The following is a 20,531-nucleotide window of genomic DNA, read 5'->3' as shown; positions in this document are numbered from 1 at the left end:
TAAGGGAACAGTAGGATGGTTATACAATTTTCTCTCTCATTCAGTTTTGAAAATCTAAAGTACTTGCAAATTCTTAAGAATACCTTTACCACCAGATTAAAACAGTAAACATAATATAACCAATTTCTTAATAAGTAGTGTCTTACAAATAAAAACACATTTTAAATTGCTTTAAATGCATCCTTCACAAGTAATCCAGTATATATATTTTATATCACGTTCACTTATGCTTAAGAATTAAAGCAAGTACATTACTCTGATGGAAACATGGGAAGTCTTTCATTCATGCAACATATAGGGATAATATTCAAGTTGAAGGAAAAAATTCCCACTCTTCTTATTTTTGTAAATGTATCCATATATAATCATCTACCTGATAAATGAGGAAGCCTATAAAGTTTCCCACAAGTCAGATACATATTTTCAATTCATCAGAAGCACCTGATAGCTACAGCTAATTTATGATTAAATGACACTTCAATAAAACCAAAATGGGGCCTACAAGTTTCTATAAACAAAAGTTTCCAATGAAATAAGGACAGTCAGTAATTAATGCACTCATTTGGAGGATCATGGCTGTTCCTTAAGGAGTTCAAACCTGTCAACACCAAAGGTAATCATTTTATATTAATTTATACATAATTCCATTTAAATTCTTTGTCCAAGTATAACATATGAAAACAGACTTCTCACAAGCAAAAAAATGTGGAAACATTTAAAAAATAAGGAGTCATTTTTTTAAAGTAACTGATCAGATTCCATAGGCTACTCTTGGAAACAGGATCTTGCCATCATTTGGTGGCTGTTGCATGCACTTAACCGCACTAATACTTCTGTGTGTTGTTCTAAGAGCTCACCAAAACATAGGTCATGCCATACAGGTAGTTTAAAAAAAAATGCTAGAAAGTAAAAAGCTAACTTGCACCATCCTTCTTTCTGACAGTATGCTAAAATATCTGCATTCATGATGTTTGAAGGATCCTAGAGTCCCGGTCCACTCATCATTGGTCTATTCATGTACCTCCAAATATGATATGCCAAGACCCAGTGTAAGCCACTTTGCTGCACAAAGAAACGTGACACAGACGAAAGCATGGATGAGGTACTTTGGAAGTACAAGAGGATTCAGGGTATTACACTGGTCTATAGGATTCTTGTAATCAATCTTCAGATCATTAAATGCTATAATCAGATGGCTAAGAAGATGAGCCCTGCGGTGAGCAGCAGTGCCAGCATGTAGCAGAAAGCCATGAACGTAAATGCCAAGGCTGAGAAGGAGGAGGGGCAGCGTCGCGGGTGCTAGCGGAGAAAGCATTTTTATCTTGTCTAAATCTTAAATCAAGCGGAGATGGTGGATGATTTTATGATTATATAGCCAGAGCAATTATACATTCTTCTTTGCCTGGAATAGTGCTGGGTTTCACCTTTGTCCTGGTACACAACTTTTTTTTTTTTTTTTTCTCCCTCGCCAGCCCCCACCAGGTGTTAGGGATTGAGCTGAGGGCCTTGTGCATGGTAGGCAAGTGCTCTACCATTGAGCTACACCCTAACCTGGTGTAAAGATTACTAGTACTTCCTTTCATTCTCACAGTTTTCCAGTTTGGATAATAAATTATGTGGTTATGCTAATTATAGCAATTGTTGGAAACCAAGGACTTTCAGGAATAATATACCTACAGGCTTCTCCATTTGTTTTAAGATCAAATTAAAGCAGCTGAAAATTTTGTTTAAGATTTTATAGGTTATATTCATCCTAAACTAAGGGCCTCTGGAGGCAGAATTTAACTTAAAAAAATTCTTGTTTATTTCTTTCCCCACATTTTTAAGATTGGTGAATAATAGTTGTACCTATTGGGATTTGTTGTTACATATACATACAAGCACACACTATAACAATATAACTTGGCCAGTATCACTCTCCAGCATTTTCCCCCTCCCTCCCTGCCTCTTACCCCTTGTAGAATTTAACTTTTAGACAGGTTTTATTTTGTATGATGATTTAAAAAGTAGTGATAATTTGAATGTCTCTCTACAAGGTGGCTATTTCCTCCACCACTCCCTTTTACCTCATGTCTCCCCAGCCCCTGTAGGCATTTCCTAACTTAGCAATTTATTTTGCATATATTATAATATTTAAATCTCATTTGTAAAAAAAAATGTCAGTATCCATTCTCTAGGAAACCAAGTATGCTTCAAAATCAAAACTTAGGACTTGTTAAACAATAGGACAAAACAATAGGACTTGTTGAAACACGGATTTCCTTAGCCCCAGAACAGACTTTCTGTTTCAATAGGTCCAGGGAAGAACTTCACATTTTAAACAAATTCCCCGGAAGTGCAGTGCTGTCCCACTGAGAACTATTGGTTTAGAGACACCATAAGTTGCTAGAGCTACTCTAGATAACAAATGACGGAGCTCCATATTAAATGTTCTTTCTTTCTCACAGCATTAATAAAAACACATGGCAATCTTCCAAAGTGACAAGCAAATCTTTTCAAGTTTGGAGAAGCCAGCAGAGAGAGAGAAAAGGAAAATGCACATATGAACACCATCAGCCATTTCAGACAATTATCACTAAACAGGCATGATAACTTCATGAAGGGGAAACAGACATAAAAGAGGAGACTGTGACCAGTGTGGAGGCACATGCCTGTAATGCAGCAACCAGGAGGCTGAGGTAGGAGGATCTTAAGTCTGAGGCTTCACTATGTGGTGAGATACTCTCGAAACAAAAAATAAAAAGGGCTGGGAATGTGGTAGAACACCCCTGGGCTCAACAACAAAAACAAAACAAACACTCCCCCCCCCACACACACACATTATGTAGTGGTCCAAAAGTGCTTTCACTCTCCTAGAATTATTATTGTTATTCTTGGGCTATTCATCCACCAGACTCAATGGAATGGAAATTTAAAACTCTTAGCATATTCAGCAGTTTGCAATCAAACTGCCTCCAATTTACAAAGGATGAGGTCTTCTTTTTTCAGTACTGGGGATCAAACTCAAAAGGTGCTTTTCCACTAAGCTATATGTCCAGCTCTTTTCATTTTTTTGTGACATGGCCTCAAGCTTGTGATCCTCTTTCCTCAGTCTCCCAAGTTGTTGGGTTTACAGGTCTGCACTGCCATGCCTGGCTTAGGATTGAGGACTTGAAAGAGATGCTATTGCATGTTAGTTCCAGAGGGATAAGACATCCTAGAAGAGAAGTGATGTAGTGCTGCTGCCAACATAGCTATCAAAAAAACAGACAAGAAGTCATACAGCAGCGGGTGCATGGATTCATTGGGGTCCTGTTAAGACTAATGATAACCTTCTCAGAAGTCAGTGAGGGCCAGAGGTAGTTCTGTGACTAGATATCTCCTGTTCTGTCCTACAATGTTACATCAGCCTCCCCTGTATCAGAGCTCCAGTTTATAGATGAAGATAAGGATGGAAGAAGCTGATGTAGCTCAGGGGCAGAGTGGGAGCTAGGGGATGGGAACCCAGGTTCCTTCTAGTCATTGGTTGGGTGCTGCTTCTAGGTTGTGTTAATTCTGGGCACTTTCAGCCTGTACTGCACAGGCAGAGCAGACTGATGACCACAAGAAGCCCTTGCATGAAAAGTTACAGGAGCTGGAAGTTGGAAGTGGGATGTTGACAGTGTCCATAACAGGGAACTAATCTACAGAGATTAAAGATGGGCAAAGAATCAGACAGACATATTTTTAATATCTCTCTCTCTCTCTCTCTCTCTCTCTCTCTTTCTTTTCTTTCTTTCTTTCTTTTTTTTTTTTTTTTTTTTGAGGTGGGTCTCCCTATGTTGCTTGGGCTGGCCTCAGAATTGCACTCAACTTCTCCAGTAGCAGGGATTATAGGTGAACAAGAGAGACAAGTCATGAAGAAGAGCAGAAAGTCTAACAACAGAGCCAGATATACTGTACACAGGGTGAAATTTAGTATTTGTTAAAGGTGAAATGTCATATTAATGATTGAATAAGTGATATTGGGACAAAAAGGTAGCAATCAAGGAAGAAAAAAAAATCTATATTGAAATCACCAGCTTTAATAGGATGAGCAGGAAGAGGTCTCAAAACACATTCAAAAGAAAATATGAAAATGTAAAAATACTAGAAAAAATAATGCAAAAATTATGACTTATGACTTAAGAGTGGGGAATGTCTTTATAAATATAACACAAACCATTAATATTGGTGACTTTACAAATAGAAAAGTAATTCTGCATGACAAAAATTTACAAAAGCAAATTTTAAAAATAAACAGATACAAAACTGGGGAAAATATTGGAAATTTATATCACATAATATTCAAAGGTTAAGGATCACTTTCTTCAGGATATAAAAGAGTTGCTACACATCAATAAGACCAACAATCTCTTAGAAAAATAGGCAAAGGATATGAATAGACAATTCACAGGAAAAGAAATACAAACAACTTTTGTGCAAATAAAGAACTCTCAGCCTCTCTATGAGAAGAACATTAAAGAAATGCATATTAAAATGGCACTGAAATGCAATGGTTTATATTTCAGAAGTAAAATCCAGAAGTGATGGCCAATGTCAGGAAAAACAGGGCTCAAATTGCCAGGCCCATATAAATTGATACAGATGGAGCCCAATGTCACAATGTTTCAAAATTACAAATGTTCATTCTCCTTTATCTCAGAAATTCCACTTCTAGGAATTTATCCTACAGCCACACTCACATGCCTAAACTTACTTTGAACTTTGTAGTAATGTTTGCATTAGCAAAAGATTGAAAACAATCTAAATGTTTATCAGTAGAGAAATGCTGAAACGAATCATATTCTAGCTCTATAACTGAGTAGAAATAAAATTTCTGTATTTACAGATAGAAAATATCACTAAGATATGTTGTATGTGAAAAAAATGATGCAATATAATGTATATACTCCCATGCCACCATTTGGATTAAAAAAATTCTTGAACATGCATATAAGCTTTCTATATAACATTTGTTGCTTCTTTTTTGTGTGTGTGGTGCTGGGGATTGAACTCAGGGCCTGTATATGCAAGGAAGGCACTCTACCAACTGAGCTATATACCCATCCCCACATTTGTTTCTTCTAAGAGAATGGATTTAGCTGACTGAGAAATTGAGAGATTTTTCATTGTTTACTCTTAAATTTTGTGAATTTTTATTTATGTAAATACCTTATGTCTTCATGACATTAAATGATTAAAAAATGGACAGAGAACGAACTGGAAATTCACAGAATAATAAATATTGTTGACCCATTCATGTATGAAAACAGTAATCTTGAAAATGAAAACATATATTTTATAACTCAGATTTAAGTCTGGGAACATAAAATATGACCAATAACATGGAGAAATGGGTACTCTTATATCTTGTTGTTGATGCTGTAAATTATATCAATTTGTTAATATTTAGTAGAGTGTAAAATTGCACCTTCATTTTAAGGTTATATAATTATGATAATGGAAACAGTACTGCTAATAATAAAAGCTAACATTTATTGAGGGCTTATCATGTGCCAAGCACAAATGTAAACATTTTGCAGGAAGTTATATTATCCCAAGTTTGAGGACAAGTTACCTGAACTTTAAAGAGATTAAACAATTTGCCAGAGGTCATTTGGTAAGTACCAGTGGAATGGGAAATTGAACCCTGGTAACCTCCAGAGCCTTCTTACAATTCTACCCCCCTGGAGAAAATCTTTTACATGTGCACTCAGAGATGTGTGTTAAGAGTATTTTCACTATTGTTTGTGAAAGCAAAATATTAAATAAGACCTGCATCAGAGATTCTCAACCATAGCACTAAAACATTTTAAGCTGGGGTAGGGCTTGCCCTGTGCATTTTAAGGTATTTACCAGAATCCCTGACCTTCACCACTAGATTACAGTATTACTCCCATTCCCCAGTTGTGACCAACAAAAATGTCTCCAGACAGCACTTCTGGCTGAGAACCACTGATCTATAAGTATCACATGTCTAGGTCTCAAAGCAACAATAAGTATGGCATTATTTATATGCACTTAAAAATATACAATCAAAAAAAGCAGTAGAAGATGGGAAACAATTAAAATAGGAGCTGATATCAATGAAATAAAAACAATTGAAAAAATTAACAAAACAAAAGTTGGTTCTTTGAAAAAATAAATAAAATAGATAAACCCCTGGCCATGCTAAGGAAGAGAAAAAGAGAGAAAACATAGATTACTAAAATACAAGATGAAGAAGAAAATATCACAACCAACATGTCTGAAATACAAAGATAATTAGAAACAATTTTGAAAATTTATACTACAATAAAATAAAAAATATCGAAGACATTGACAAATTTCTAGAGACATATGACCTATCCAAACTGAATGAGGTGTTCATACACAATTTAAACAGATCAATTTCAAGAAATGCAATAGAAAATGCCATCAAAAACCTACCAACCAAGAAAAACCTAGGACCAGACAGATTCTCAGCCTAGTTCTACAAGACTTTTGAAGAATTAACACCAATACTCCTCAAAGTATTCCATGAAATAGAAAAGTAGGGAACCCTTCCATATTCATTCTATGAGGCTACTATCACCCTGATACCAAAACCAGACAAAGACACATCAAGGAAAGAAACTTCAGACCAATAACTCTGATGAACATAGATGCAAAAATTCTCAATAAACTTCTGGCAAATTGCATACAAAAACATATTAAAAAGATGGTGCACTATAATCAAGTGGGGTTCATCCCAGGGATGCAGGATTGGTTCAACACACAGACATCAATAAATGTAACTCATCATATTAATTGACTTAAAAGCAAGAATCATACAATCATCTCAATAGATGCAGAAAAAGCACTTGGCAAAATAAAGCACACTTTCATGTTCAAAGCATTAGAAAAACTAGGGATAGTAGGAACATACCTCAACATTGTAAAAGCTATATATATGCTAAACCCAAGGCCAGCATCATTCTAATTGGAGAAAAATTGAAAGCATTCCATCTAAAGCTGGAACAAGACAAGGATGTCCTCTTTCACCACTTCTATTCAACATCATCCTTGAAACTCTAGCCAGAGCAATTAGACAGAAGAAAGAAATTAAAAGATACAAATAGGTAACAAAGAACTCAAACTATCACTATTTGCTGATGACATGATTCTGTATCTAGAAGATCCAAAAAATTCCGCCAGAAAAACCTCTAGAACTAATAAATGAATTCAGCAAAGTTGCAAGATATAAAATCAACACCCATAAATCAAGCACATTCCTATACATTAGTGATGATCCACTGAAAGAGAAATTAGGAAAATAACCCCATTCACAATAGCCTCAAAAAAAAAAAAAAAAACCCTTGGTAATCAATTTAACAAAAGAGGTGAAAGACCTCAACAATAAAAACTACAGAACACTAAAGAAAGAAATTTAAGAAAACCTCAGAAGATGAAAAGATCTCCCATGCTCTGGATAGGCAGAATTAATATTGTCAATGGCCATACTACCAAAAGCATTATACAGATTTAATGCAATTCCTATTAAAATCCCAATGACATTCTTCATAGAGATAGAGAAGGCAATCATAAAATTTATTTGGAAAAAACAAGAGACCCAGAATAACCAAAACAATCCTTAGCAAGAAAAGTGAAGCAGGAGACATCATAATACCAGAACTTAAACTATACTCCAGAGCTATAGTAACAAAAATGGCGTGGTATTGGCACCAAAACAGACTTGTAGACCAATGGTACAGAATAGAAGACATAGAGAGAAAACCACATAAATATGGTTATCTCATAATAGACAAAGGTGCTAAAAATATTTACTGGAGAAAAGATAACCTATTCAACAACTGGTACTGGAAAAACTGGAAATCTATATGTAGCAAAATGAAATTAAACCTCTATCTCTCACTCTGAACAAAAATCGACTCAAAATGGATCAAAGACTTAGGAACTAGAACAGAGACCCTACATCTAACAGAAGAAAAAGTAGGCTCAGATCTTCACTGTGTCGGCCTAGAATCTGACTTCCTTAACAAGACTCCTAAAATGCAAGAAGTAAAATCAAGAATCAATAAATGGGATGGATTCAAATTAAAAAGCTTTTTCTCAGCAAAGGAAACAATCAATAATATGAGGAGAGAGCCTACAGATTGGGAGAAAATCTTTACCGCATGCACCTTCAATAAAGCATTAATCTCTAGGATATATAAAGAACTCCAAAAACTTACCACCCCCCCAAAAAAAAAAACCCAAATAACCCAATCAATAAATGGGATAAGGAACTGAGTAGACACTTCACAGAAGAAGAAATACAATCGATAACAAATATGAAATAGTGTTCAACATCTCTATAATTAGAGAAATGCAAATCAAAACTACAGTAAGATTTCATCTTATTGCTGTATGAATAGCAATCATCAGGAATACAGGTAACAGTAAATGTTGGCAAGGATGTGGGGAAAAAGGCACATTCATACATTGCTGGTGGGACTGCAAATTGTTGCAACCATCGTTGGAATGGAACCACCATTTGACTCAGTTAACCCACTCCTCGGTTTATACCCAAAGGACTTAAAATCAGCATACTACAGTTATGCAGTCACATCAATGTTTATAGCAGCTCAATTCACAATAGTTAAACTATGGAACCAACCTAGGTGTCCTTCAATAGATAAATGGATAAAGAAAATGTGGTATATATATCCAATGGAATATTACTCAGCTTTAAAGAAGAATGAAATTATGTCATTTGCCAGTAAATGAATGGAGTTGGAAAGTATCATGCTAAGCAAAATAAGCCAATCCCCCAAAAGCAAAGGCTGAATGTTTTCTCTAATATGCAGAGTAACAAGGTGGGGGGCACTAGAAAAGAATAGAGTTAGAGGGAAGTGAAGCAGGGGAGGAGATGTGGGGATAGGAAGGATAGTAGAACAAAACAGATATCATTATTTTATGTATATATGTGATTGCATGACCAATGTGATTCTACAACATGTACACTCAGAAAAATGAGAAATTATATCCCATCTATGTATGATATATCAAAGTGCATAAATACATTCTACTGTCATGTATAACTAATTAAAACAAATAAAAAATAAGAAAAATACATAAACCAACACTGTATATAATTTGCAGTTCCATATATACATGCTAGAGATTTAAACACATAGCCTGGAAGGACACACATTGAAGTTTTGATAAGTTTTTGCTTCTGGAGAAAGAGGGAGAGAAATGGAAGAATAGGACTAAATGGATAGAGAAAAATCTTGAAGTTATTTGTAACATTTAATTAAAAAATTTTGTTAATTCTAGGTTGTTGGTTACAAGGGTACTGGTTATGTTATTTTTAATATTCTTTTCCATTTCACTTTTTTCAAAATAAAACAATTTTGTTAAAATAAGAAAAATATTAAAAATGAACAATGGATAGAACTTGAAATTTAAAGGAATTCTAAAATGTTTCAAAATAAAAATGAAGTTCAGTCTTTCTATTACTTAGGAAAATACAAATAACAAAACACAAATATGAGATAAAATTTGTATTCATCATATGAGCAAGCATTTTAAAATGTCCATAGCTGATAAAGATGTGGGAAAATGGGATTCTTCACACATTGCCCGTGGGAGTCTGAGAAAGTGATAGCTGGTCACTGTCTTCTTGGAAAGCATCAAGGCAAATGATATAAAATGCAATCATTGGGTGAGTAGAAAAGCATATTATAAGAGAGTCAAATGTAAAGAGAATTTCAATAAGTTTTTTAGACTTCAGGATGAAGTGTAGGAATGAGGTCATGGGACAATCTGAGCAGAGACACCTGTAACCAGTTTTCTTAGTAGAAAGCTAGATTTTATTTCATTAAAAGTAAAAATTAGGGAGCTGCGGCTGTGGCTCAGTGGTAGCGCACTTGCCTGGCATGGGTGAAGCACTGGATTTGATTCTCAGCACCATGTATAAAAAAATAAAATAAAGGTCTATCAAAAAATTTTAAAAATTAAAAAAAAGAATATTTTAAAAAAGTAAAAATTATGGGGCTGGGGTTGTGGCTCAGGGGTAAGGTGCTCACCTAGGGTGTGTAAGACACTGGGTTTGATTCTCAGCACCACATATAAATAAATTAAATAAAGGTCCATTAGCAACTAAAAAATATTTTTTAAAAAAGTAAAAATTAGAAAGTAATAAAAACAGTTATGTTTAAAATACTTTAATAATTGTCACGCGTGGTGATTTGTAATCACAAGGACTTGAGAACTGAGGCAGGGGCATCAAAATTTGAGGCCAGTCTTGGCAATGCAGAGTGACCCTGTGTCCAATCCCCAGTACTGAAAGGAAAAAAACAAACTTAGTATGTAGAATTGATGAGGTCATCAAATTATAGGATGCCAATTGAAAATAATAGAATTTGAAATCCTTTACAGAAATTGTATACTGCACATGCAAACAGAAAGCAGCAAAACAAACAAAAACCCATAAAAATTAATGTCTGTGGTTGGGTGTGGTGGTGCACTCCTATAATCTCAGCTGCTCCAGAGACTAAGGCAGGAGGATCACAGGTTCAAAGCCAGCCTCAGAAATTTAGTGAGGCCCTAAGCAAACCTGTCTTAAAATAAAAAATAAAAAGGGCTGGGGATGTGGGTCAGTGTTAAGATCCCCTGGGTTCAATCCCCAATACCTAAATAAATAAATGTATGGGGCAACAGAAGTCGATTTATAAGTAATAGAGTATTAGATATTGTGGGGAGCCATTCTGAATGACTCACGCCTTCCATCCTGAAGCAAGAGGCTCTACATTTCATGGTGACTTGGGCATTGTCCCAGTCCAGGAAATAGAAGGCGGGTCTTCAGGAGCTACACTCACTTATTCCTTTGTAATACTATCCCTTTGCCCTGGTTTGGGATAGAATGTTCCATAGAAATGTCCTTTGTTTATGTCCCCTTTTCTTGCTCTTGGTGTGACCTTCCTAGATGTCAATTAACCTGCTGACAGCAGACATCAGGAAGCTAGACTCAACCCCCTGAAACCTGACCCCTTCCCTTATTTGAATGGCTTCTCAAAAAAGGGGTTCAACATGTGCTCTCTTGCTCTCTCTTTCTGCAGACCCTTAAGTTCAGAGGAGCCGTCCAGGACCCAAAGAAAAAACTATCTCTTGTGTGATTTTGTGCAGCCCAGTTCACCCCGAGTGACCCTGAGTGTTTTAGTAGTGAGGAACACAAGATATTACTTTCAATTTTTTGAATTATTAAACAAAAGAATTGATCTTGGGATTAGAAAAACAAGATACAAGATATCTTTTCTGCCTTGGAGAGAACCATTAAAAGATATCTACAGTTTTAAAGGCTGCAATGCAACAGAAAAGTGCCATAGTGGTCTCACCCCTCTCTTTTGCCAGGAGAATATGCAGGCTTCCTAAAACCTCAGCTCCAATTTAGTATGGAGCAAGATCAGGGGAACTTAGCCTTCTCTTTATTCAGGTACCTAAGATTGTCGAATTCTTGAATTAGCTTTGGTGATTAATTTTATATGTCAATTTGGTTGTGCCTCCATACCCAGATATTTGTTGACACCAGTTTTGTTTGTGCAAAGGTATTTTTTAGATGCAATTGACATTTAAATCAGTTACTATTATGTAGATGACACTCTAATGTTGGTAGATGACACTCTGTAACGTTGGTAGGCCTTATCCACACAGTTGAAGGCCTTAAGGAAAAAAGATGGAGGTTCCTAGAGTTGGGGAATATAGCTCAGTTGGTAGAGTGCTTGCCTTGCATGAACAAAGTCCTGGGTTCAATCCCTAGCAACCCCGCCCCCCCCCAAAAATGCAAGCAGGTTCCCCAAGGAAGTGGGGGGTTTGATCGCAGGATCAAATCCTGCCTTTGAACTTGAGTTGCAACATCAGTTCCTCCTTGGCTCTCCAGCAGACAGGCCTGCCCTGCAGAATTAAAATTTGCTATCCCTTGCCATCAGGTGAGCCAATTCCTTAAATCTTTCTATGTAATATTTTTGTATTGCAGAACTGTGCCCAATTCCAGCCTTGGAATCACCTCTATAAAAGCCCCCTGTTCCTGCTGATGGGTAGAATCACAGCCTTTGGGGCAGGAGTCCCTCGTGTTTCTCATTTCTAGCAAAACAAAAACTTTATCCTTTTTCTCAAAACCTTTTCCAGTTATTGGATTAACATCGGGGACAAGGACAGAGCTTTTGGCAACAACTTGACTTGAGACTTTTCTGTAGATAATGAATATACCTTTGATCCAAGAATCCTGATGTAGGAGTCAGGTAAATGGGTCAATGTCTAGAGTTCTCCCCAGAAAATAAAACTATTTTAGTTATGTTTACTCAAAATTTTCAGCGATTTTAATTCACATAAAATGTCATTTTTTAACCCAGTGATTTCTAAAATATGTTTTAAAAATACTGAATAATTTATGGGGGCTGTAAAAATTGGACAGTCTGTTCAAATGAGGATGCTCCCCCATTAGTCTGCCTCCCCTTGGCTTCCCATGGCCCTTATCCCATTCATTAATTCCATTGAGACCTAAAAGCACCTTAAAGCTGATATCTGAGTTAGACTTGTGGTCCTAGCACAATGTCAACTCACATCTGACATTGAGTTTCTGCTAAGTCTACTGATTGCTCCCGTCTCCTGTAGACAATATGTGCACTGGCCCCGAGTTGGCACAGGAGAGCTGCTGGGCCCCAGCTGCCCTGCCCAAGCTGTCTCAAACTCAGGGGATGCCAGTCAGGGGATGACATCTGGCACCACCATTGCACAAAACTGTCCAACATTGGCCAGTGGTTCCCATGAGCTCATATCACAGGTGGCCAGGGATACAGTGGGAGAGAGCCCTCAGGAATAGCTGTGCAATCCTCCCAGAGCCAAGTCTAGATGAATTTTCCATTTAAGACTGTGAAAATAAATCTTCTTACCTATGACCATTGTTTTTCTTCATGATATCCTCTGCACTTTCTGCAGGACCTGGCACAAAATAATTAATTTTTCCATTGCCATCATAAACTGAGCCATTTTAATATGTACTGATGTAGCAAAAATCTTTTTTTGTGAAATGAAAAAAAAAGTAATTAGCCTGTGAAATTTTGCTTAAAAAGGGGTATATAAAATATGACATAATAGGGGATAGGAAAGGTAGCAGAATACAACAGTTACTAATAGGGCATTATGTAAAATTGTGGATGTGTAACCGACGTGATTCTGCAATCTGCATTTGGGGTAAAATTGGGAGTTCATAACCCACTTCAATCTAATGTATGAAATATGATATGTCAAGAGCTTTGTAATGGTGTGAACAACCAATAAAAAAAATAAAAAAATTAAAAAAAATTAAAAAAAATAAAATATGACATAAAATTATATACACACATATACTTCATTTACTTCCACTCACATCAAGGAACATTGAAAGAACATAGAGGAAACTACTGTTTACCTGTAGGGCAGGGTTTGGGGAAGGGACAAAATACGGGCAGTATTGTTGCAAATCGTCTTGGGCACACCTTTTTTATATATTATTGAGCCAAGTGAATGCATAACTCTTTAAAAATTAATATAGTTAAAATTATTTATTTTTGGGGTATCCATTTTGTGATGGCCAAAAGCTGAAATGGAAAACAGTAAACTACTATATCAATTTCTCTGAGGTTACTTGCTCATCTTTACTTTTTCCTGGGCTCAGAGATGGACCAAGTCCACCATACTTGAGTTTCTACTATATTTTAACTCTAGTGCCCATTATTAATTTAGTCTAGAATATTTTTCTCCCCCAAAAATCTCCTGTGCCACCTGTTAGAATTTTGCGTTCTCTGGCAAATTTCTAAGCATGGCTTTTTATCTTCTTGAAAATAGCATGTACATAGTTGTTGTACAGTCTGTGTCCAAATATCCCAGCATCTGGAGACCCTGTTGTGTGTTATTCTTTTCTTAGTATTGTCCTCCTTCTGGTGCCTGGTTACCTCTGATAATTTGGAAGCCATATTCAAGAAAGTATCTGTAGAAAGAAATCAAGGCCTAAGGTGATATTCTCTTCCTCCCAAAAGAATTCTAGTTTTTGATACTAACAGTTTGGAGTCACCTTAAATAAGTTCTATGCTTGAGCATTTTTGGCCTTGGGACTTCCAGTTTCCATAAGCCTTTAAAGGATGCCAAAACTCAGTTTAGATTCTCAAACCCCCTACAGAATCAACAAATGCACCCTTCCCCCAGAACAAAAGCAATCCCAAGTTCCACGCTTGTGTCCACAGAATCCTTTCCCAAGTTTTGGCCTAGCAATTCCTTACTAGCCCTTTGAATTTTAAAATATTTTATCCAGCTTTTTTAGTTGTCTTCATCTGGAAGATTGTTCTGAATTACTCAGTCCTTAATGAAAGTAGAAATCCTTCTGATCCAGACCTCAGTTTTTTAGAGGTTTACGTTTCTCTGGACATGAGCTTCTTAGAAAACATTTTTTTTTTTTCCGATTTCTTTTTTCTTTAGCAGTAAAGTCTACATTGACTTGTGCACACACACACACATTGCTTCCCTCACCTGCAGTCTGGGCTGGAAGAGAACCCTGCATCCTACACACCAAATATCCCAGGAAAGCTGAGGTCAGAGTGGCCCTCCTTACCAGACTCAGAAACAGCCTGTTGGTACAAATATTCAGGTGGGGCCTGGAGAAGGCAGGTGCACAGCCGTGGCTTTGATAATTTTCTCTTCAGTGCAACACTAGCATGAGGAGCAGCCCTGGGTATAAAGGCCCCTGATAGGTCTCAGTTTGCAGAATAGGACGTGACAAGAAGATCGGAGCTGCAGCCAGCTCTAGAGGGAGAAAGAGGAGCCAAACAGAAAACAGAAGCTAAATGATGCATTAAAAACCTGTAAGTCCCCCCGCGAAGATTTCCTCTTCGGCAGGCTTCACTTTTAAACAAAGCTTTTTCATTCCATTGGTTTGGGGTGAACTGTTCCCCGAGATTTTGCTAAATGGATCGGTATGGGGCGGATTGGGTCCGCAGGGTAGAATTTGTGGAGGCTGGTTTTCAGAGACTGCCTCTGTTGTAGGAAATCAAATGTAAATCTTCCCAGAGTCACTTACAGTACTTGTTTTTGGTGACTACTCTCAGTGGCCACTGGGGATTGCCTTCCAGGGTTCTGGGCTTCCTTCGGTTTCCTCATTTGTAGGTTGGGGATCACTACTCTGTGAGCGATTCAAGGCGCGCAGACCCAGGTGAGGCGCTGGCAACCCGAAGTCCGCAGGGTTAGAGAAGCCAGAAGGAGCGCGGAGACCAGAGAGAACCGGCTGGCGGTGAGAGGACAGTCCAGCATCCTGGCTGCGGGCTAGGCTGCCGCGACAGGCTTTGTGAGCCTAGAGGCGGCACAGGAAGTCTCTCCCTTTGAAGGCCAGACAAGGAGTGAAGCAGCTCTGGTGGCAGTTGCTGGACGTTAGGGTGGTTGGGGCAAAGCTGTTGGTGAGCGCGCTCCGGAACGAACTGGGCGCGCGCCCCCACACCTGAATGGCTGAAGGTGTTTTAAAAAGCCTATTTGAAAAATAAACAATCTGGGAGTAATCCTGATTATATTTCCCCAGTTGAGGGGGCTCATTTTTGTTCTGCTTTTGTTTTTTAATCCTAAAGCACATATTCGATTATGAATGCTAAGAAGCTGCGGGCCCTGAGATGCGTGTTGGTGGAGGTTTTCTGCAAACTGCATTGTGCAGACCTTGCCTCTGGAATTCGGAAGCCGCTGCAAAGACAGAAACTAAAAATTGCTTGAGCTCTGGAAACTGCAGCCTCTGGCGACGGTTAGAGCTTTCAGTAGGGACTCATAGATAGATCCATGGGCGGCAACTCTGCTTCTCACCTTCAAGACCTCATCTGCCAAGATATCTGTCTTTTTCCGTTCAGACTCTCTTAAGGACTTCCTGATGGAAAACCGCCAGGGCTGGAAGCCTTCCAGGAGCACAACCTTACAGCTTGAAAACTCAGGGCGGGGTTCAGTCCAGGTTCGCGCAGCTTGAGGACCTCTTCAAGAAAAAAATATACAACATCAGACTAAATTAGGAACCAAAGTAAATATTAACTTAGCATGCAAAAAGCAGTGACAATAAATTATACAATTTAAAAAGCTGACAAATACCGCAACCAAAAAGAAATCCAGATAAATATTTCTAATAACTGCTATATTTTCCTATATTTTTAGTTTTATACTATTTGATTAACTCTTTAATTTGATGACAGCTTGAAATGTGTTTTCTTGGTTCAGAATAATTTTGTATTTCTTCTAAACGTGGTTAATTTAAAAATTTTTAAGTTACTATTGAAAATTTAGAAAAGTTAATTTTTATTTCACAATCATTGGTAATCGCGTGCCAATTTTAATGCACTCATTTGGAAAGCTGCCAATGTTAAGTGTTTCTTTTATGATCCTAAGATTTGTCAGGGCATTTCAAGTTTCCTTGGGTAGTTAGTGACTCACTTCAAATACTCCTTAAATTGCTAATGGTCATTGACTTGTTCATTGCTAAGTCCTTCTGGTAAATATCTATGTAGATATTTTATGTTAAATCAACAAAAATTTATAGTTTCTATGTGTTTATATACTTCATTCCTCATAAATAGATTACAAATATCTATGCATCAATTCTACTTCAAATTAATCTTTTCTCTCCAGTAAATTACTGGTTTTGATTGGAAATGAAAAATAATTGTTACAATTTTCTTTCTTTCTCTCTCTCTCTCTCTCTCTCTCTCTCTCTCTCTCTCTCTCTCTCTCTCTCTCTCTCTCTCTCTCTTGTACTGGGAATTCTACCTGGGATGTTTTACCAATTATCCCCAGCCCTTTTTATTTTTCATTTTGAGGCAAGGTCTCACTAAGGTGCTAGGACCTCACTAAGTTAGCTTTGAGCCCACCATCCTCCTTCCTCAGCATCCCAAATCGCTGGGATTACAGGCATGCACCAGTGTTCCCAGCTCTTACAATTCCCTTTATTTTGGTGGGGTAGGGTGGGGGGATGGGGGAGTAGGGGGTGGAGTGGTGGTGGGGGGGCCGGGGATTGAACTCAAGGGCATCCAACCTCTGAGCCATCCCCAATTCAATTTTGTATTTTATTTAGAGACAGGGTCTCACTGAGTTGCTTAGTGCCTCGCTTTTGCTGAGCTTGGCTGGGCACTTGCAATACTCCTGTCTTAGCCACCCAAACTACTGGGATAACAGGCGTGGGCCACTGCGCCCATCTACAATCCACTTTTTTGATGTCAGAATAACTTCTGTTAATTTATATAGAAGGCTGGGATATAGCTCAGTAGCACAGCATTGTCCTGGTGTGCTCAAGAACCTGGCTCAATTCCCAGCACTGCCAAAAAAAAAAAAAATTATGTAGAAAAATGTAAAAAACAATTTTATCTCATGACAAATGTACAATTGTATGTGTTGCATTGTAAATATACTCCTAAAGATGAGAGCTTTTATTTTGAATAGACATTGATGATCCTACATTTAGAATTTTCTGGTATTGGAAGGATTTATTGGCTCTGCTGTCCACAGACTTCTGGTGCTTCATGTCTTAAGACACGTTCTTATAGTGACAATTCCTCTGACCTTGCCCTTTAGTCTTTGCTGTCAAGTGAGTAATCTCAGCAGGTGGCAGAAGTATTCCTGGAAGCCATTTCTAAACTTAGCAATAACCTGATGAAACACAGAGGTATTTATAAGCCACATGTCTTAGTACACTCAAACCATGTAAGCCTAACTCAATTTCCCTTTTGCTGGATCCCCAAATGCCCACTGATACAAGGACAGAGGAAAGTTGGGATGGAAAAAGAGAAATGCTAACTGCAGTTAAATATACATTACTTTTGCAAATCTACAAAATAGTGTGACCATGTGAACACATTGCTACAGTCCATCCCGGGGCCTTGGAAATAGCCAGTGCAAGTGATGAACTTCATGGTACTTGTTTCTCTGCACACCCAATTACTTGAATAAGAATTGTATTTGAAGTTTCTTCTGCTGAAGTCTTACTTCAGGCTGACTCTCATAGCCTTATCGAACATCACTCTCTGCACTTGCTTACTCCTTTTGATTTTTCTCAATGCCTCAGTAAGTTTGGAATTTGCAGCTCATAAATTCCCATATTATAAGGAAGTGTCTAATTGTGTAACCTCATCATTTTGTTGAAATAGGTGTGTCTCACTTAATGCCTACAGTAAGTCAACCACTTGTATACATTCCACTCAGGGTAGATTCATCCCTCTCCACAACTTCTATAAGCAAAATGTCCATACTGGTCCATCTGGCTGTTCTTAGGAGCAGATGTTTTGTAAGATTCTTTCTCAACCTGTGGATGATGAACTGCCTCAATACATTTCAGGTTAATTGGGGGTTTGTTTACTTGTTTTTGTTTCTTGGTGAAAATATTTGAAATCTACATTCAGAAATTTCAAAGAATAAACTGCACTTTTGCTAACTGTAGTCAACATGACATAGATCTCTTCAACTTATTCCTTCTGTATGAAATTTTGTATCATTTGATCAATACCTCCCTGACCTGCTCCTTTCCCTAGAAGCTGGTGATCAGCATTTTACTCTTTGCTTCTATGAATTTAATTTTTTCTTCTTTGTAAGTAAATGTGATCATGAGGTATTTGGGGCTGTTTCCTCCATGCTATTGGGTGGAATTCGGGGATTGTACTAGCAATTCTTAAGGTCTCTGCTGAGGCACCCACATCTCCTGAACTTCATGAGTCACTTCATTTTCTGGGATCCACATCATCAAACGTTACTTGTTTTTGTTTCTTGGTGAAAATATTTGAAATCTGTAATTTCTCGTACGTTACTTTTTTTTTTTTTTTTTTTTTTGGATACCAGGGATTGAACTCAGGGCCACTCAACCATTGAGCAAACTCCCAGCCCTATTTTGTATTTTATTTAGAGATAGAGTCTTACTGAGTTGCTTAGGGTCTCGCTGTTGCTGATGTTGGCTGTGAACTCTGTATCCTCCTGCCTCAGACTCCCAAGCCGCTGGATTACAGGTGTGGTCCACCACACTTATGTTGTTTCTTACTCAAGTAGTTGTGTATATTATATCAACTGACAGTTTCCTGGAGATTTAAGGGAGAGGTGGTGTTGAGTTCCAGGTTAGAGGATGGCTTTCATCAAAGGACAAAATTGCAGAGCAGATAACTTAAGATTTTGTATTAGGCATTTACATTCTTCACCATTCTTTGACATTTCTCCCACATGACATGTCTCATTGGCAAACTGTCCCCAGTCTCCTTGCCTTCTGCTGCCCTGTAGGTTCTACCTTTCTCCTGGCTCCCTCTTTCTCTTATACAATTTTATGTTCTTTCTCTCCTACTTCCACCCCCACCCCGTCTACATATTTTATGACTAATTTTACACAGCCAGATATCTTTTCTTTTTCTTTATTTTTTGTGCTTTACAATTATACATAATAGTGGAATCTGTTACATATTTGAATATGCACAAAATATAACAATATAATTTGGCCAGTTTCATTTCCAGTGCCTCCCTTATCTTCTTCTCCCTCCCCCTGTCCCCTTCTTCTACTCTACTGGTCTCTCTGAGATTCCCCCATCATTTTTTCTTCTCCAGCTTCCACATATGAGAGAAAACATAAGACTCTTGACTTTCTGAGTTTGACTAATTTTACTTAAGATAATGCTTTCAAGTTCTACCTATTTTCCTGCAAATGCAATAATTTCATTTTTCTTTATGGCTGAGTAAAACTCCATTGTGTATATGTTCCACATTCTTTACCCATCATCTGTTGATGGACAACTGGGCTGGTCCCATAACTTGGCTATTATAAATTGTGCAGCTATACACATGGGTATGCATGTGTTACTATAGTGTGCTGACTTTTAATTATATTGTGTCATATAGTAATTCTTAGTCTTTTGAGGAACCTCCATATTGATTTCCACGGTGGTTGTACTAATTTAATTTACAATCTCACCAACAGTATAAAACTATTCCTTTTACCCCACATCCTTTCCAGTGTTTATTATATTTTGCTCTGAGTAATTACACTGCCAATTTTAAGTCACCAACTTTAAAAGAAATATCCTAGTGCTCTCAAGTCATGGCAGCAGCAGTCTACCTTCCAGAGGTGAAAGGAAGAAGTCATGTTCCAACTTGAGAGGCAGTGCCACTTACTTTGCACCCAGAGTCAGCTACCAAAAGCACTCAGCTGAAGCACCCTCTCTATTCCTGTTCTGGGCAGAGTGGCAGGTTAAAATACAGGTAGGAATAATTTAGAAGGTACATTGAACTTGAAGTGGTGGTGGGACATCCAAGGATGTGCAGGAATTTAAACTCAAGGAGATCAAGACAAGGAAAAAAGAATCTGAATGGCATTGAGGCTCAGGTAGGAAAAGAGTGGTGGCATGAACCTGGGGCCTCTGCCTTGGAAGTTCATTTAGCTACACCTCATGACACAAGGTTGGAGTAGTCCACCTTTTACGGATGATTAGAGGGGTGAGGTGAGAGGGAACCAATAGCCAAGGAAAAGAGAATTACAAGGAGGGGACTGC

At 37.7% G+C, this 20,531-nt stretch overlaps 1 pseudogene; it reads right to left on the bottom strand.

Annotated features, from left to right (window-relative positions):
* Positions 1-691: 691 nt before the first annotated feature.
* Positions 692-18,014, bottom strand: LOC101956125 (uncharacterized; annotated as a pseudogene).
* Between the last annotated feature and the right edge of the window lie 2,517 nt (positions 18,015-20,531).

Source organism: Ictidomys tridecemlineatus, chromosome 8, assembly GCF_052094955.1.
Source record: "Ictidomys tridecemlineatus isolate mIctTri1 chromosome 8, mIctTri1.hap1, whole genome shotgun sequence".
Taxonomy (NCBI): domain Eukaryota; kingdom Metazoa; phylum Chordata; class Mammalia; order Rodentia; family Sciuridae; genus Ictidomys; species Ictidomys tridecemlineatus.
This window is presented reverse-complemented; position numbering and strand designations above follow the sequence as displayed.